The sequence below is a fragment of the Symphalangus syndactylus genome, chromosome 7 (genome assembly GCF_028878055.3).
Source record: "Symphalangus syndactylus isolate Jambi chromosome 7, NHGRI_mSymSyn1-v2.1_pri, whole genome shotgun sequence".
NCBI classification, from domain to species: domain Eukaryota; kingdom Metazoa; phylum Chordata; class Mammalia; order Primates; family Hylobatidae; genus Symphalangus; species Symphalangus syndactylus.
This window is the reverse complement of record NC_072429.2, coordinates 140,340,739-140,356,472: the sequence shown is the minus strand read 5'-3', so window position 1 is coordinate 140,356,472 and position 15,734 is coordinate 140,340,739. Positions and strand designations below refer to the sequence as shown.

The following is a 15,734-nucleotide window of genomic DNA, read 5'->3' as shown; positions in this document are numbered from 1 at the left end:
CCACACCTCAGGCTCTGTCCACTGTGTGGTTCTGGGAAGGTTAAAATGGGAGGTGGGTGCCAGGCGCAGTGGCTCACTCCTGTAATCCCAGCACTTTGGGAGGCCAAGGTGGGCTGATCACCTGAGGTCAGGAGTTCGAGACCAGCCTGACCAACATGGAGAAACGCCATCTCTACTAAAAATAAAAATAAAAATAAATAGCCAGGCACAGTGGTGCATGCCTGTAATCCCAGCTACTTGGGAGGCTGAGGCAGGAGAATTGCTTGAACCCTGGAGGCAGAGGTTGCAGTGAGCCAAGATCGCTCCATTGCCCTCTAGCCTGGGCAACAAGAGCAAAACTTTGTCTCAAAAAAAAAGGCGGTGGGGTGGGACCCCCAGAAGGAGGTAAAGGTGGAGACAAGGATCCTGTCCCTGGCCCCGCCAGCCCCCACCTTGCCCAGCTGGAGGGAGCACAGGCTCTGAGCGTGGGTGAGGGAAGCCACCGTGTGCTAACAGCACACAAACACCTGGGTCCCTCCTGGGGCAGCAGAACGTCCCTGTGTGCGTGCACACGGGAGCCGAGCTCATGTTTACAGAAAGAAAGGAGGAAAAGCACCGGAGAAGCCACAGTATTGGGCCTCTCCCTGAGGGGCTGACCAACGCCTCAAACCCACATCTGCCAGGGACCCGGGAAGACCCCACAGGCACCAGCACGCGGCCTGGACCTGCTGCCTAGTGGCCCTGGACAGGTCCTCAGGGCTGCAGGCTACTGGGAGGGAGGAGGCTCTGAACCACCCCACACTACCCCCCACTGAAGGCCTAAGGATGCCACACATCTGCCGGAATCAGGGGGTTAGCCTGGGCTACGCTCAGGGGTCACAGCCCAGGCTAGAATGGGGTCAGGGGTCCAGGGAGAGGCTGGACCAGGCTGGGCTGGGGTCTTGCCACACACCCCACTTGTCTCTGCAGCCTAGAGCCCCTACCCCCGCCCCAGGTGAGAGCAAAGCAATGATGTCCCGGCACCACTGTGTGGCTCCGCCCTGCCTGGTGGCTGTCCCCCAAGGGAGAACATCCCTCCCTAACCGCACGCCCCCAGTGAGGTCACCGGGTAGGGCCCTGAGAGCAAAGGTTAAGGATCCCCAGGGATGGGCACTGAGAACTCCCTGAAGCCAAAGCCTCAGGCTTCCCATCTGCGAAATGGCGACAGGTTGCTCCTGCCTCCCTGTGTCGTGAGCCGCTACCATCCCCACCAAGCCGCGGCCCACAGCACGAGGACCCACTGGCAGCCGTGGCCCCTCCTTCCCTCCTGCTACCAAGCCCTGCAGAACCCTTCCCAAGATCTGGCTCAGCCTCCTCGCGCCGCCAGCAGGCCCAGAGCCCTCAAATATTTCTCAAGACCCTTTAAGGGAGAGTCCATCCTTGTCCCTGTTAGCGAGATGAGGAAACAAGCCAGGAAGAGGAGAGGACATTCTCCGCCAGGGCCACACCAGGTGTCCAGTTAACTGGGTTCTCTCTGGCTCAAGTCTAGGAGGCAGGAACAGCACGGAGCCCCCCGTACAGAAGACGAAATCGAGGTTCAGGGAGGCCACCGCCCTCCTTCCCGATGACACAGCAGGTGAAGAAGTTTGAATCCAGCCCCCACTTCAGAGAGGGCCCCCCCACTGTGATTTTGGGGGATGAGGCTGGAGGCCCGGGGCTCAGTGGGTCTCAGGAGAAGTAAGGCTGCGCCGCAGTCAGGGCTGAAGTGGGCGCTCTGGGGAGTCCCAGGGAACCAGACGCGGGTGGGGTCGTGGTAAGGGGCGCGGCTCCCGCCCAGCCCTCCAGAGGGCGCCACCTCCTCCCCGGCGGGGCTGGGGTCCCGGAAGGCCTGGGTCCGCAGCGTCCCCACCTGCCAGGCTCACCCGCGCCGCAGGCGTCCCGCCGCCTCCATACGCGCCGGCCGGGCGGTGCCCACGGTGCTGGGCCTGGGTCGGGGCGCCGCCCCTCCGCCGCGGAGCCGGCTCCAAGCGCTGCCGCCACCGCCGCCTGCGGCTATTTATAGCGCCCGGGCGTCACGTGGGGGGCGTGACCGGCGGGCGACCCGGCTGCCGGGGGCTCCCACACCTGCCGCCTAAATATAGCCGCGCCCTGCCCGGGAAACAAAGGGGCCGCGCAGGGCGGGCGCGGGGAAGAGGAAGCCCGGCCAGGAAAGGGAAGTGCGGGGCGCGGCGAGGGCCGGGGGCGCTGCCGCCCGGGTCCCCTCCTTCCTCCCGCCGGCCGGCCGGCCCAGCGCCCTCTCCCGGTGCGCGCCCTCCCTAAAACCTCGGAGCTCCCCCTGGCCCCCTCATGGGGCTGCACGGGCCTGTGGGCTGGGGGTCCAGAGGGCAGGAGCCGCCGGGCCGCGCTCCTGGTAGGGAGGCCTGGAAGGAGCGCGCCCAGCTTTGGAAATGGAAATGCGGCCCCGCTGTGCAGGTGCTGTCCTGCACCCTGAGGAGGAGGGCGCCCGAGTCCCTCCAGTTCAGACCCCCTGCCCAGCTCACTAGCCCCACCGCCCGGGCACTCCTCCATGTATTTACTCAGCACCCACCGTGTGCCAGACACTGCTGTCCCCTCACTTAATCCTCACGATCCAGCTGTGGCTGGCTACGCTGGTCTCCCCTAGCGTACTGGTGAGGAAACTGAGGCACTGAAACGAGGAACACACTCAGGTAACACCGGCAGGCAGGATTCAGCCAGGCGGTGGGCTCCACAAACTCCGAGGCTCGGCACTGATGCCCCCTCTTCCAGGAAGCCCTCCCAGACCCTCTCAAGCAAACGCCTCCCTGCGACTCCTGGCTCTGCCTCCTGGGAGCACTGTGCCGGGAACTCATGTGCTCCCCAGACTAAGAGCCCCAGGGGTGCAGCTGGCATCACCGCCCACTCTGTGCCCACCCTGGCCACCCAGGGCCCTCAGAGCAGGGTGGAGGCGCACGGGTGGCACCCCCAGCACGGGGTCCCTGGAGGTGTGGCCTTGCTTGCAGCTCTCAAAACAACCTGGTCCCTGCAATCTGAGGTCATCAAGGGGCCCAGCTGAGAGCACGACCCCCCCTCCCACCACCAGGCTCTCCCCACCCACACTTCCAGACAGCATCACCATCAGCCTGGCCCAGCTGTGCTGGCAACCCTCGCCTCCTCCCACTTCCAGGTGGGCAAGCAGGCAGGCGAGCCGAGGACAGGAGGGCTGTGCCCAGTCTGAAGGGCCCCATGGGAGCCCCCACCCAAGGGCGCACCAAGCCAGGTAGCCCTGCCTGCCAGCTCATGGACCCCCAAGGGTGTGAGCTCCTTGGCAAGGACACCCACCCACATGGGTGCACCCAGCACCACAGGGAGATGCTAGGCTGTGACTCCTGCCCAGTGCTCTCAGCTCACCACTTCCAGCAGCGTCTCCCTGAAGGTCCAAGACAGGAATGGGTCAGCTTCAGGGACTCTACCCCACCAAGCTCCAACCTCAGCCACTTTCTAAGGATACCAGGCTAGACACTGCATTCCACAAGCAAGGCACTAACACCTGCCACACTGCACTGACAAACCATAACAGCTTAGAGAAGCTGAGCAACCCTTCTGAGTCACACAGCCAGAAGGCAGAGGAACCACATTTGGAGCTGGGTCTTGCAGCCCCCAGAGGCCCTGCTTATCCCAACCCTAGCCCTCTGGGAGAGAGGACCTCTGGGGTAAGCTGCTCCTGCCACCCCAGCCTCAGTTTTCTTATCCATAAAAGGGGCCTCAGAGTGAAAGTTCCCATGAAGCTCTGTGATGCTACAACCAGACAGAGCCCATCATGCCTCTGGGGCTACAAAGGTGGACCCCGGCATCCTCATCACCCCCACCCGGGCTCCACCCCCTTGCCTGGGGCCCTCTAGCTGGGCCTGGGGGGCACCTGCTGCAGCTGGCACAGCCCCAGGCCTTTCGGAGAAGTCTATTTATATCCGGGCAGGAGCCATTCCTGGAATCCTCCCAGAGTAGGCGCAAGTCCGCCCATTTCTAGGGGGGCCAGGAGGGGAGACCCGAGCAGGACAGCCCACGCCTGATGCACTAGGACGCCTTCCCAGAGTCCCCCAGGCCCCTGCACCTGGCAGCTCCAAGGGCCCAGCCCCCTCACTGTCACATCCCCCCATGCTATCCCCCCCCTCTCCCCACCCCACCCCATCCCCAATCCCCACCCCATCCTCTCTCCCCACCCCACCCCATCGCCAATCCCCACCCCATCCCCAATCCCCACCCCACCCCATCCCCTCTCCCCACCCCACCCCATCCCCTCTCCCCTCCCCACCCCATCCCCTCTCCCCACCCCACCCCACCCCCTCTCCCCACCCCACCCCATCCCCTCTCCCCACCCCACCCCATCCCCTCTCCCCACCCCACCCCATCCCCTCTCCCCACCCTATCCCATCCCCTCTCCCCTTGCTATGTGTCCTTTAGAGTAGCGTGTCGCAGGCCCCAGGGAAGGCATCCCAACTGGAGGAGGGCTCAGAGATCCTCAGTTTCACCCCACCTCCCACACAGGCCCTGGCACCAAGAGGGCTCCCACTTGTTTGTGGAAGGAACAAATGACCCAACATTGTGGGCAGAGGGCCAGATCTGGGAAACACCAGAACCCATCACGGAATCTCAACCCCTGAGGTCTAGAGGAACCTCAAAGGTCACCGACGCCACATCTAAGCACTAGCTTGCACACCTCTGGTGATAGGGACCTCACTACTCCTTAGCAGCCCTCGTGCCCTCCGCCTCCAGGCAGCCTCCCAAGCTGTCGGTCCCAGGCCCCCTCTCTGGTGCTTCTGGGCACTCATTGCAGGGATGGGGACCAGCAGGAGGAAAGCCCCTGAGCAGAAGAAGCCCCAGGATGGCAGGTGATCTGGAGGGTGGGAGGTCAGGGAAGGCTTCCTGGAAGAACTGGCCAGCGGGGGAGACAGGCATGCTCCTGATGCCTGGAGTCTCACATCAGGCTTGATGCACTACCCCGACTCCCTGTGTGACCCTGGGCCAGTGCTAGCCTTCTGGGGCCCATGGCCGCCTTTACAAAGAGAGATGCTGCCAGAAAGGAAAGCCACCTTCCGAGATGGTGCCAGCTCCAAGCCAGTCATGGGGTGCCTGGCTGCGGCCTGGAAGCAGAGCTGTTGGGTGCTGGCTTGGGTTCTACCCGCTGGGCATCTACAGATGACTGTGGGCTCCAAGGACATGCCCCTGTGCTCAGCCGCTGCCCCTCCAGGCTGCACACAGCTTTAACAGTGCCTCCTGGGGCATTTCGCTAACTTGCCAACCCAGGAGGCCTGCCCTGCTCCTCCTGAAGCTGCTCACATGCTGCCAGCCACCAGCAGTGCCCAGGCAGGCCACAGTTCCACCACAGACCTGGGGGCTGTAACCACTGCTTCCACAGGCAGGTGGGTAGGTGGGCACCTGGCGAGAGCATGGGTGAGGCCATGGGGCTCCACTCAAGCTGCCACTGGGCCCCAGGCACCCAGCATCAGGCAGGCAGCAGTGATGTCCACCAAGCACCAGGAGCCTCCCAAATCTGTGGCCATTCAGGCCCTGTCAGGCCCACCCAGAGCCTCCCAACCTCCAATGGCACCAGGAGAACCACCCAGGTGATGGGTAGAAACCTGACCCCAGGAGGTGCTTAATACCACCCTGTGGCCTGCTGCGATGCCCAATCCCAACCCAGGACTCAGACCCCTACCCCCATAGCCCAGTGCCCAGCCCCAGCCCTCCTCCCCACCTGGACTCAGCTCGGCCAGCCTCACCCTTGTGGGCCTGGACCGTTCCCTAATGGGACCTGGGATGCCAGAGGAAAGGAGCAAGGAAGGACAGGTGGCAGGAGGAGGAGGTAGAAGAGGGGGACCGTCACAGGGAGGGGTTCTGACCCCACTCACAAGGTGGCACCAAACCACGGCAGTCAGGACTGGGCTCTGGGCTCACAGGACCTAGGGTCAAGCCCAGTGCTGCCTGTGACCATCTGAGCCCTGGTTCCCCACCTGTAAAAGGTATGGCAAGCCCTGGCTCACTGGGGTCTTGAGGGGACGAGGGGACAGTGGACACTGACAGCTGGAAGACCGGGCCTCTGGCAGCAGCTCAGATGAAGAACCTGAGGCACGGCCAAGGGAAGTGTGACTCCCAAATGTGGACGTGCAAACCTTTACCCCTTCTGCCACCCTAGAAGCCCACCTGGTAGCTGAACAGGTAGGGCATCTTCCCTGCCTGGGGGCGTGACACAGCCAGGTCCCCCTCCCAGCTCCCCTCACCCTGCCCTTGTCATTCCCCCAGCACCCCAGCCCCCCACCTGCCCTTCCTGGGGACCGGGATGGGGGTGTCAGTGCTTGGAAAGCATCCCAGCAGCCACTGCCAGCCGGGCCACCTGTTGACACCACACGGTGCCACACTCCGGCACATAAGGCCTGCATCCTGGGCTGCCTGCCCTGCACAAAGCCCACCACCCACCTCCCCATCCCTGCAGGGGGCGTCCTGCCCTCTACACTGCCCTGCACCCCCCTGAGGCTCAGCAGTGCCTCTGAGCCTCCCCTACTCCCACCCTGGACCAAAAGACTCCCACCAGCGTAGGACTGGAGACCAGGCATTCATCCATTCATTCATCCAATTTGACAAATATGTACTGAGCACCTTCAAGGGCCAGGTGCTGGGCTAAGCTTGGGAGATTCAGGGAAGAAATGGACAGAACCAGCATACAGATTGCCCACCTTCTCCTGCCCTCCCAGGTGGGGCTGTCCAGCCACCCCTCCACCCCCCTGCCCTGCCAGGCTGCCTCCCAGACTCCCCGGGCGGGTGGGCCAGGTAATGACAATATCGTGAGTTTCCAGGGAGGGGTCCAGGGTGCCCACATGCTGGCATCTCTACTGAGTCGGGGGTCACTTCCTCCCTGGAGCCAAGCCACTTGGTTCCTCAAAGAGACCTCATGCCAACCTGTGCCTCAGTTTCCCAGGCTGTCACAAACAGGGTTAGAATGTAGGATGCCTGGCTCATAGCGGAGACACCGCCACGGCAGGCAGATCAGGACCCAGGGCCGTCAGGCCTCCACTCCCCCTACTGTCCCCAGCCATCGGCCTAGCCAAGGCCTCCACGAGCTGCCTCCACGGGGCTGCCCACCTCCCCTCCCAGCCCACCCCTACAAGCTCCCTCCCCAGCTCCCAGCCTGGGTCATGCTCTGCTGGGAACACCACCTCCTCAGGGGAATCTTCACTAACTAGTAACAGCCACTCCCTGCACCTCGGCTTCCTCCTCGGAAATAAATGAATCAGGTCATAAAAAGTGCTCAGAACAGTGCCTAGTGCTGCCTGCGTGGCCCCTGTATCCCCAAACCCCAGAAAGGATGCCACCCCTTCTCCTCTGGTCTCGGTCTGGGTCCAGCAAGGAATGGGCCACCCAGGCTTGGGCATCCTCCGCGGCCACAGTGAGCCCCTGGCCGATGCCTCCCTGACCCCCACCTTGCTACGGGCCCAGGTCTCAGGGCCTCTCACCCATGTCATTATGCCTTCTCCTCGTCAATGTCCCTGACACCCCCAGGCAGCTCAGGACCCCAACCAGAGAACCAAATGAGAGAGCACAGATCTGCCCCCAGAGGACCACCGCTGGGCCAGCCCTGCTTCCACCATCGAGGCCCCAGGGGCCCACTGGTCTCCCCATCTGACTGGGTCTCTAGTCTACCACCCCTCCTGTCCCCCACCCCCACCCAATCAGCCAGCCCAGCCTCCTCACCAGGGCAGGTATCAAGGGAGGTACACACATCCTTGTCTCCGAGGGCAGCTTGATTCAGGTTTGGTAAGTGTGCAGCCCACCTCCAGCCCGGCTAGACTTGGGGTCAAGAGCCCATGTCAGCTGCCCACCCGCCCAGCAAGCCACCCCCCTACAGCGAGGCCTGGCACAGGATTGGAGACACAATGGTGGCCCCCACCCTGCTGCTGCTCACACACCTTCCATGGCTCCCTATGGCCTACACACCAAGTACCGGCTGTTCAGCCTGGCCCACTGGCCCCTCTGCCCTTGCCTCCCTCACAGGTGAGGAGGGGGAGGGACTGTAGGAGTCACACCTCCAGGAACCCTTTTCTCTCTGCCCAGAATGTCCCAGGACACACCTCCTCATGCTCAAGACCAGACCAGAGTCCCTCCTCCTCCAGGAAGCCTGCAGGTACCCTCAGTGCCTGGATCTCCCCTATCATGTTTCCATTCATATGTGTACCTGCCAAACACCCTCTGGGCTCCAGGCCCCATGATAGGTGCTGGGTGGGGGTCAGGGGTGAGCAAACCCCATCACCCACACTCAGAGGGCACTGGTTGGGTGGTCAGTGGAGGCGGGGGGACACACACTAACCAGGCAAAGGATTATGGCAATGGGAAGTGACCCACAGAACCATTGATTCCCATCCCTCCTGTGATTGCTGGGGGGAGCAATCACGGAGGCCTCTCTGAGGAGGTGGCCTTCAGGCAGGGAAGGATCCTCCCAGAAGGTGGTATGGGCTCCCAAGGTGGGGAATGTACCAGACTCTCCACTGAGCCCCATGAGCACAGCACACATCAAGTCTGTCCCCACTGGCATCTCAGAGCCCTTTCATGCCCCATGTTCCATCGCCCCCGCCCCCATGCCTGATGTCACCCCCACCAGAGACCCAAGCCTATGAGCCCCATTTGACACAGAGGCCGGCCGGATGGGGCAGAGCCGCGGGAAACCAGGTTTTCCAGTGCTAAGCCCAGGGCTCCTTCTCTTCCACCCCAGCAAATCCTGAGAGCCTTATCTGTTCAGAGTCCAGGGGAGGCTGACGACTCACGAGCAGCCTGCAGAGCAGCCGAGCAGATGGCAGGAGACTCATGCCTGGACTCAGCCACTGCACCCCAGGCCAGCTTCTCAGATCCTCAACTCAGCCAGGGACTGGCCAACCAACCCAGAAAGCCACTGAGACTTCAAACCTCACAGGGATGATTAAAACCCAAGAGCAGATGACCACCTAAGCTGCCATGTGTTAACAGTAATTGTGACATTTGCCACATATTGGGGACCTGATTTTTGACAGAGCCTGATGATTATCGGGGTCAGTAGATCCTGAGTCTCCGCTGCTTATTGGGTGGGGAGCTTCTGCAGCTCTGAACCCCCGCTGACGTGCCCTGCACAGCGGGGTTCAGCAGCCTCCCCGGCTACTGTGAGGATGAGGAGGTGAAGTTGGTCCACACTCCGGTGCCGGCGAGAGTCGCATCTGCTCTAATGGCCAGGCCAACCACGGGGCCACGTGGCCAGGTTCCGGTCCCACGGCACCTCCAAGGGCACCTGTGTGACTGGGGTGACCCAGGCAGCCCTGGTCCACCCTGCCGTCCTGGAGTGACCGCTCACAGGACCTCCTTTAGTGACAGAGTGATAAAGGACAAACCATGCGGCCACTGCGTGATGACCCTCAGCTATTAAGACAGGCCACGAGCAGAGGGGATCGGGAGCTTTCTCCTCCGCAGAAGAATCAGGTTGACCCCCACCCGCTGGACCCCCATCCCTGCCTCCGGATGGTGCGGCTGGGAGTCGAGGCCAGAAGTCAGCGATCTCGGGACCCAGCTCGAAGGGCCGGCCTCCGCACCGACGCGCACACCGAGGCCGGCGCATCGCCACGTGGGGTCTGAGGCAAAGAGCCCAAGGAGAGCGGGGTCCCGGCGCCGCCGTTCGGGGGAGCCCTGGAGGAGGCGCTTCCGCCACCAGGGCGGCGCCCTGGCCCACCCGATCGACTGCACGCTCAGGCCCAGCAGCGCGCGTGCGCGGAAGGCAGGGCCCCCCCCCCCCCCCACCCCACCCCACCCCGACCCCTCGCAGGCCCCTCTCCCTGGTCTGTCCCACGTCCCGGGCCCGCCAAGGCCGGCGCAGACACTCACCCGGCAGGCCGGTCCTCCGCGCTCCGAGTCAGCCGAGCCGCGCCGCGGGCTTTATCCCCGCCTGCGCCGGCCCTCCCCGCCCCCGCGCCCCCCTCCCCTGCCCTGCCCTGCCCGCTCCACTCCACTCGCTCCCCCCTCCCCACGCCTTACACTCCCCCCCGCACCCCCACCCCCACCAACCCTCTGAACAACACGCCCCCGCCCCTACCCCTCTCCCCGCCGTGCCCCCAATCCTCTCCCCGCCACGCCCCCTACCCTTCACCACCCCCGCCCCCTGCCTCTTACCCCCCCGCCCCGCCCCCTGCCCCCCGCCCTCCGCGTACGTCAAAAGGGCCCACCCGGAGTCATGTGGGAGGCGGGGGCGCGGGGCTGGGCACTCCCCCGAAGGATCCCGGAACGCTCCGGCTGGGGCCTCGAATAGGGACCGGGGCCGCAGGGTCCCAGGGTTGCGGCGGGCACCCTGGTCTCGGCCAGAGGGCAGGAGGGCCCCTCTATCGCTGGCCTGGGCTCTGGGGCCCATGGGGGACAGGGCGGTCCCTAGGGCCCTGTAACAGCGGGAGCGAGCGGGAGGGGGCGGGAGGGGGGTGGTGCACGGAGACCCAGGCCCTGTAATTGGGGTGGGAAAGACTGGGGGCTGCCCAGGGCTCCGGCTGTCTCCCCACTGCCTGCTGCAGGCTAGGAAGAGGGTCCCAGGGCCCGTTCCTTGCTGCGCTGGAGGGAGCCTTACTGCATCCCCACCACTCCCACCTGCCCACACAGAAGGGCCCGGACCCTGCAGCCTGCCCCGGCTGCGCAGCCCTGGGGCCTCTTCTCTCCCAGGTGGCAGCCCTGGGCTCAGCAGGCCCTCACTTCATCCTGTTGTCCCCATTTCCTCCAGGAGGAAGTGCAGGGAGACAGAGGAGGCGACTTAGTGGACCCCACCCAGGCCCCCCACCACCCACACCCAACCCCCACCCCACATACACAAGTTCTAACATAGTTCCTTCCGCAGGAAGTGGGAACTCCACCAGTGGAGGAGGGGCTGTTCCTGCAGTCCAGGGCCAGGGTCACTTGCCCCTCCCCCATCAGGATGCTGCCCCAGGCCTGGTGATATCAGGAGGGGGCGGAGCCCTCGTACCTCACCCTGGAAAGGATGAGGGGGCGTCTCTCAGGCCAGCCCAGCCCTCAGGACTCTACCTCCTGGGGCAGAGAGCGGTCACTAAGAAGTCCACGCTTATCCCTGCTCCCCCCAGCCACCAAGACAGCTACCCCATAACTCGCCACCCCCTGCCTAGGCACCCCATCCACCTGTGCCAGTCTGGGGCTGCCCAACAGTCACTACCCCCCAGACCAGGGCTCTTCCCAAGCTCAGTGCCTGCACTGTCCTCAGCCGCCCGCCCGAACCTCTCCTGCTCCTGAAGACCCTGGCCAGGTGCAGAGACTCATACACCTGCCACCAGGCTGCTGCTCCCACGCGCCCTCTGTCTGGCTGCCCTTCTCTCTCCCTACCAGGCCACCTCTTCCAGCCTCTGGGTGAGTGAACCTCCCCTGCCCCAGCCACCTTCCACCACTACAGTCCCAGAAGCCAGGTCTACCTGGAGTCACCCACCAGGCTGGGCCCCCAGACCCTAGGGCCACACTCGGCCCCTTTTGATCTCCCCATGGGAGGATACAAACCTCAGGGGATCATTGTACACAAATGGCCTAATGTCCAGTGAGTGGACAGGACAGCTCCACAACGGCAGGCCAAGTCAGTGGCTCAGACAGGACTCCCAGTCCAGTGCTCATGCCTCACCTCCCAGGATGACTGAGAACCCAGTGTGGAAACCGCCGAATGGGAAGCTCTGGCAAGCACACACACTGACCTGCATACACAGAGATGTGTGCTCACATGCACACACACACACACACACGCCACAGAAACAGATGACCAGATCAGATGCCTGTGCCAGGAAGATGGGGACCCCATTGCCCTGCAGCAGTCCAGCCCTACGATGCCCACCAGAGCCTCCAGGGACACCATGAGCCCTGAATCCTCCATGTCCTCCTGTCCACAGCGCATCTTTCATCTTGCCTGGAAGGCCTCTGCCCAGGCTGGAAGGAGGATGGCACAGGAAGGAGGATGGCACAGCCACACTAGCTGTGGACCAGTCACTGCCCTCCCTGCAGCAACCGTGACCCATCTTGGAACAGATGCAGCTGGACTCCTGAGTGTTTCCAAACCGTGGCTTCTGCAACATGCAGGTTCCCAGGCCACACCTAGACCGGGTGCCCCACTCACATGCACACACGTGTTCCCGCCTTGCCCTGGGCAGGAGGAGGGAGCCGTGTTCTGATGGCCCTAACCCTCCCTGCCCCCAGCCTCCCACCCCAGAGCTCTGTTATAACACACCTGCCAGCAGCAGCTTCCATTAAGAGCCAATCACTCTGGAGTACGGGGTGTTGGGTCGGAAATTGTGTGGCTCCAGGATTCTAGACAGAAGGAAGCCAGCATGAAGCCTGCCCTGGCCCTGGCATTAGGCCCGCATGCCCACGGTCCTGCTGCCTTCCTCCTGGGCCCCATTTAGCCAGCGCCATGCCACCCACATCCAAGGCCCCTAAAGGCCAGTACCCAGAAGTGGGCATGGTGTCCCGGAAGGCATGGAGTTTCATTCGGAGCTCATGGCCTCTGAGAAGGAGCCTCTCCCCACCCCAGTCCCTGAGGCCCTGCCAAGAATGCAGAGGCCCCCAGCAGGCCCAGAGGAGGCCCCTGATCTGGCCTCCCGGAGAGCTCAGGGCCTCCTTGGCACACCAGGCACAGCCCCTACCCCTTCTGTGCCACACATCACTGGACCCTCAGCAGACACAGCTGACTCCAGGGCAGGAACCGACCCCCAAGCTCTCCGAGGGTCTGCATGGCCTGATGGTCCCTCCTGCTGGCCGGAGGAGGCTGCCCAGGAAGGTCCTCACCCACCAGCATCAGCCAGAGGCCCCAAAGTGGTCCACATTGGGGGAAGGGCATGAGGCCAGCCCCGAGCCCACTGGGCCTGGCTGAGCCTCCACCCCAGGTGCCCCCTGGGAACTGCGAAACCCTCCCGTGCATGCTGTGTGCCTCTGGGCCCCTCTCCTGAGCTCCGAGAACTTGTTAGTCACCCGCATAACATGGGAATTATGAACCCATCACCAGATGAGAACACACAGGAACTGCCCCTGGCAGTGCCCACAGAGTTGTCCCAGAGGCTGAGAGGACAGGGTGGGCAGTGGGTGCGCTCGCTGTGGGAGGGCTCAAGCTAAGCCTGCTCTGCAGAAAGGATCCAGAGTTTGGCTGAATTCCATGTGCCTGCCTGGGTGGAGCCAGGCCTTGGGCCCACAGGCCCTCTCCACAGAGAAGAGGCCATGGCTCCCCCTCGGGACCCCTGGACCACCCAGGGGACAGGGACCTGAGGGCCATGAGCATGCAGCCAGCACTAGGCAGGCAGGCAGCCCCCGCTTGCTGTTCCTGGCATGCCTGACCCCAAACCCAGGAGCAGAGTCACACCCCACCCAGCACCTTCACGGAAACGGGAGTTCTGCCCTCTAGCAGGGGAACCGATCCCTCACGCCCACCCAGCCACCCGTGCTCACTTGGGAGGTGGGGAGCTGGGCTTGCCTGTTCCTCCACAGTGGGACCCTGTCAGCAGGGTGTCCAGGCAGCTTATGGTCCCTGAGGGTGGCTGGACTTTGGGGCCACTTCCACCATACCCAGATGCCCTGGGCAGGGCAGCAGGCATGTACACCTCTGCTGTGTCACAGAAAAGGAAGAGCCCACGCTCAGCCACTGCCCAGCGCACCACCCCCATATACCCCACGACGCCCCTCCCTGAACCCAGTGTCCAGTCCCGTGGAAGGCAGAGAAGGCCCAAGAACCCCTCTGTGTAGTGGCCTTGCATGGTGCCCTCAGCACAGGCAATGCCCATGTCTGTCCTCAGAGCAGTCCTGGAAGGCGCCCATCACCCCATTTTATGGATGAGTAAACTGAGGCTCAGGCTGTGCAGTCAGTGAGAGCTCTGAGAGGCTGAGACAGGATTCAGGGCCTACCTAGGGTGGGCACTTTCTCTGCATTTTCTTCTTAAAACAGCCAAGCCCTACACTCCATGTCAGCGCCCCAGCAGACGCGGTCACCCTGTGCTCAGTCCCTGGGATCCCCTCCTCTGTGCCACCCAGGGCACAGGCATGCGGCCAGGCCATGTGGGGTCAGGGGGACAGGAAGGGGGATCGAGATCATGGAGCTAGCCAGGGCCACTGGCCAAGGCTCTAGTGGATGCACGTCAGAGGGGCCTGAGGAGCCGCGGGAAAGAGCTCTGACCTGGCCTCGGGAGGCCACGTCCAAAATAGCCAGCCCCGCACGGTGAGGGGACTCAGCCGGCATGCACGTAGGCCTCTGGGCCCCAAGCGCTGCCAAGCTGGCTGCGGAAGGTCACAGCTATTTCTGGGCTGGCCCGATGGTGAGACGCAGCCTGGCACCCCCGGAGCCAGTGCACATGGCGCCACCGAGGCCCAGCGGGATAGGGCTACTACCCCCAGGACACACAGTGGAGGGGCTGGAGGGGCCCGCAGGTTCCCCATGGTGCCTAGATCCTGCTGGGGGGACCAGTGCTGAAGGCCTTTCCTCTCTGAGCCATCTCCCTCCCAAAAAGCACGTGCAGTGGTATGAGTGGATTAGTTTCATAGTCACACTGCTGGCTTTTACAGGCCACCACCACATGCCAAGCCCTGTGCTGGGCACTTGGGTTGACAAAGAACCAGACCTGGTCCCTGAAACAATCAAGAGGGGGCAGAAAAAGCGGGTCTCGGCCACTGTCTTCAGCTCCTGTGACCCTGGCATACAGGAGGAGGGTGGTTTGTGGCAGGGAGGCCACTGGGCACACACAAGTCCACCCCATACACACAGAGGTGCCCCACGCGTCGCCAGCCCACAACGGCAGTGCTGCCAGCACTGGCTCAGGCTCCACCTACCCTGGGTCTTGGCCTTCCCCATCTGACAAATGGGGAACCTGAGGCTCAGAAAGGGTGCGAGACTCAGCCGGTGACCCCAGCTCAAAGCTCAGCTCAAAGCCAAAGCAGGTGGCTTCTCTGGGGTCCAGGGGAGGGGACAGCTCCTTTCCACCCCCGAGGCCTGGCCATTGCCCAGCCCATGGCCACTGTCCTCACACAGGGCTGTGTGACCTGGTTCCTCTCCTGGCTCCCCATTGTGAGCTGTGTGATGGGCACATCCCTCAACCTTGCTGTGCCTCAGTGTGCTCATCTGTAGGATGGGTTCGCTGGAAGGCTGTCCTTCATGGACCTGCCCTTCGTGTTCTCCTGGGATCGGAGGGATATTACCCTTTCCAAGAGGCCTCGCCTGAGTCCCTGGAACAGTCGCACTGTGCCAAGTACCCACAGGGGCTGTGAGGACACCGAGCGCCCCAAGAAGACCACGGTTCCCAGCAGGTGCCTCAGAACCCTCAGGGGAACCTGGGCGGATGGGGCTTCTTCCCCGCAGGGCTTCTTAAAGCCCCTGTTCCTCCACAGATGTGGGGACCTCAGAGCCAGGCAGGTGGCCAGCAGGGCATTTCTGGAATGTTTTTGAAACCAGGCACTAGCAACAATGGTACCTCACAGAACCCCAGCTTGGCAACTCCAGATTGGGCCAGCCCCATTCCCCCAGTCTGGCTGGGAGCCTGGGGGCCGGGGCCTCCCGACTCCTGCCCGTCTGTGTGGCTGTGGGCACTTCTGTGATCCTGGGGCCTCATCCATGACATGGAACCTCAGACAGCCCAGGCCATGGCATGAGGGGATGGCAGGCAGACCATGTGGGCTGTGACCACGGTGACCGTCCACAGCAGGGGCTGGGCAGAGCCAGGCCTGGTCACCTCCCTGACCCAGCCTGTATGTCCCCATGTTCGTCA

At 63.4% G+C, this 15,734-nt stretch overlaps 1 protein-coding gene across 13 annotated transcripts in view; it reads right to left on the bottom strand.

Annotated features, from left to right (window-relative positions):
* PTP4A3 (protein tyrosine phosphatase 4A3) overlaps positions 1-15,734 on the bottom strand; it is a 45,811-nt gene that overhangs the window by 11,150 nt on the left and 18,927 nt on the right. For 2 of the 13 annotated variants that reach the window (XM_055287423.2, XM_063643592.1), the window contains exon 1: positions 1,881-2,024. The exons of 5 other annotated variants lie outside the window; for them this stretch is intronic. The gene's annotated coding sequence lies outside the window, so the exon portion shown is untranslated. Of the gene's footprint in view, positions 1-1,867; positions 2,027-9,849; positions 9,937-15,734 lie in introns of those variants that run through there. 6 more of the 13 variants (XM_063643597.1, XM_055287425.2, XM_055287421.2 and 3 more) reach the window with 6 other exon arrangements.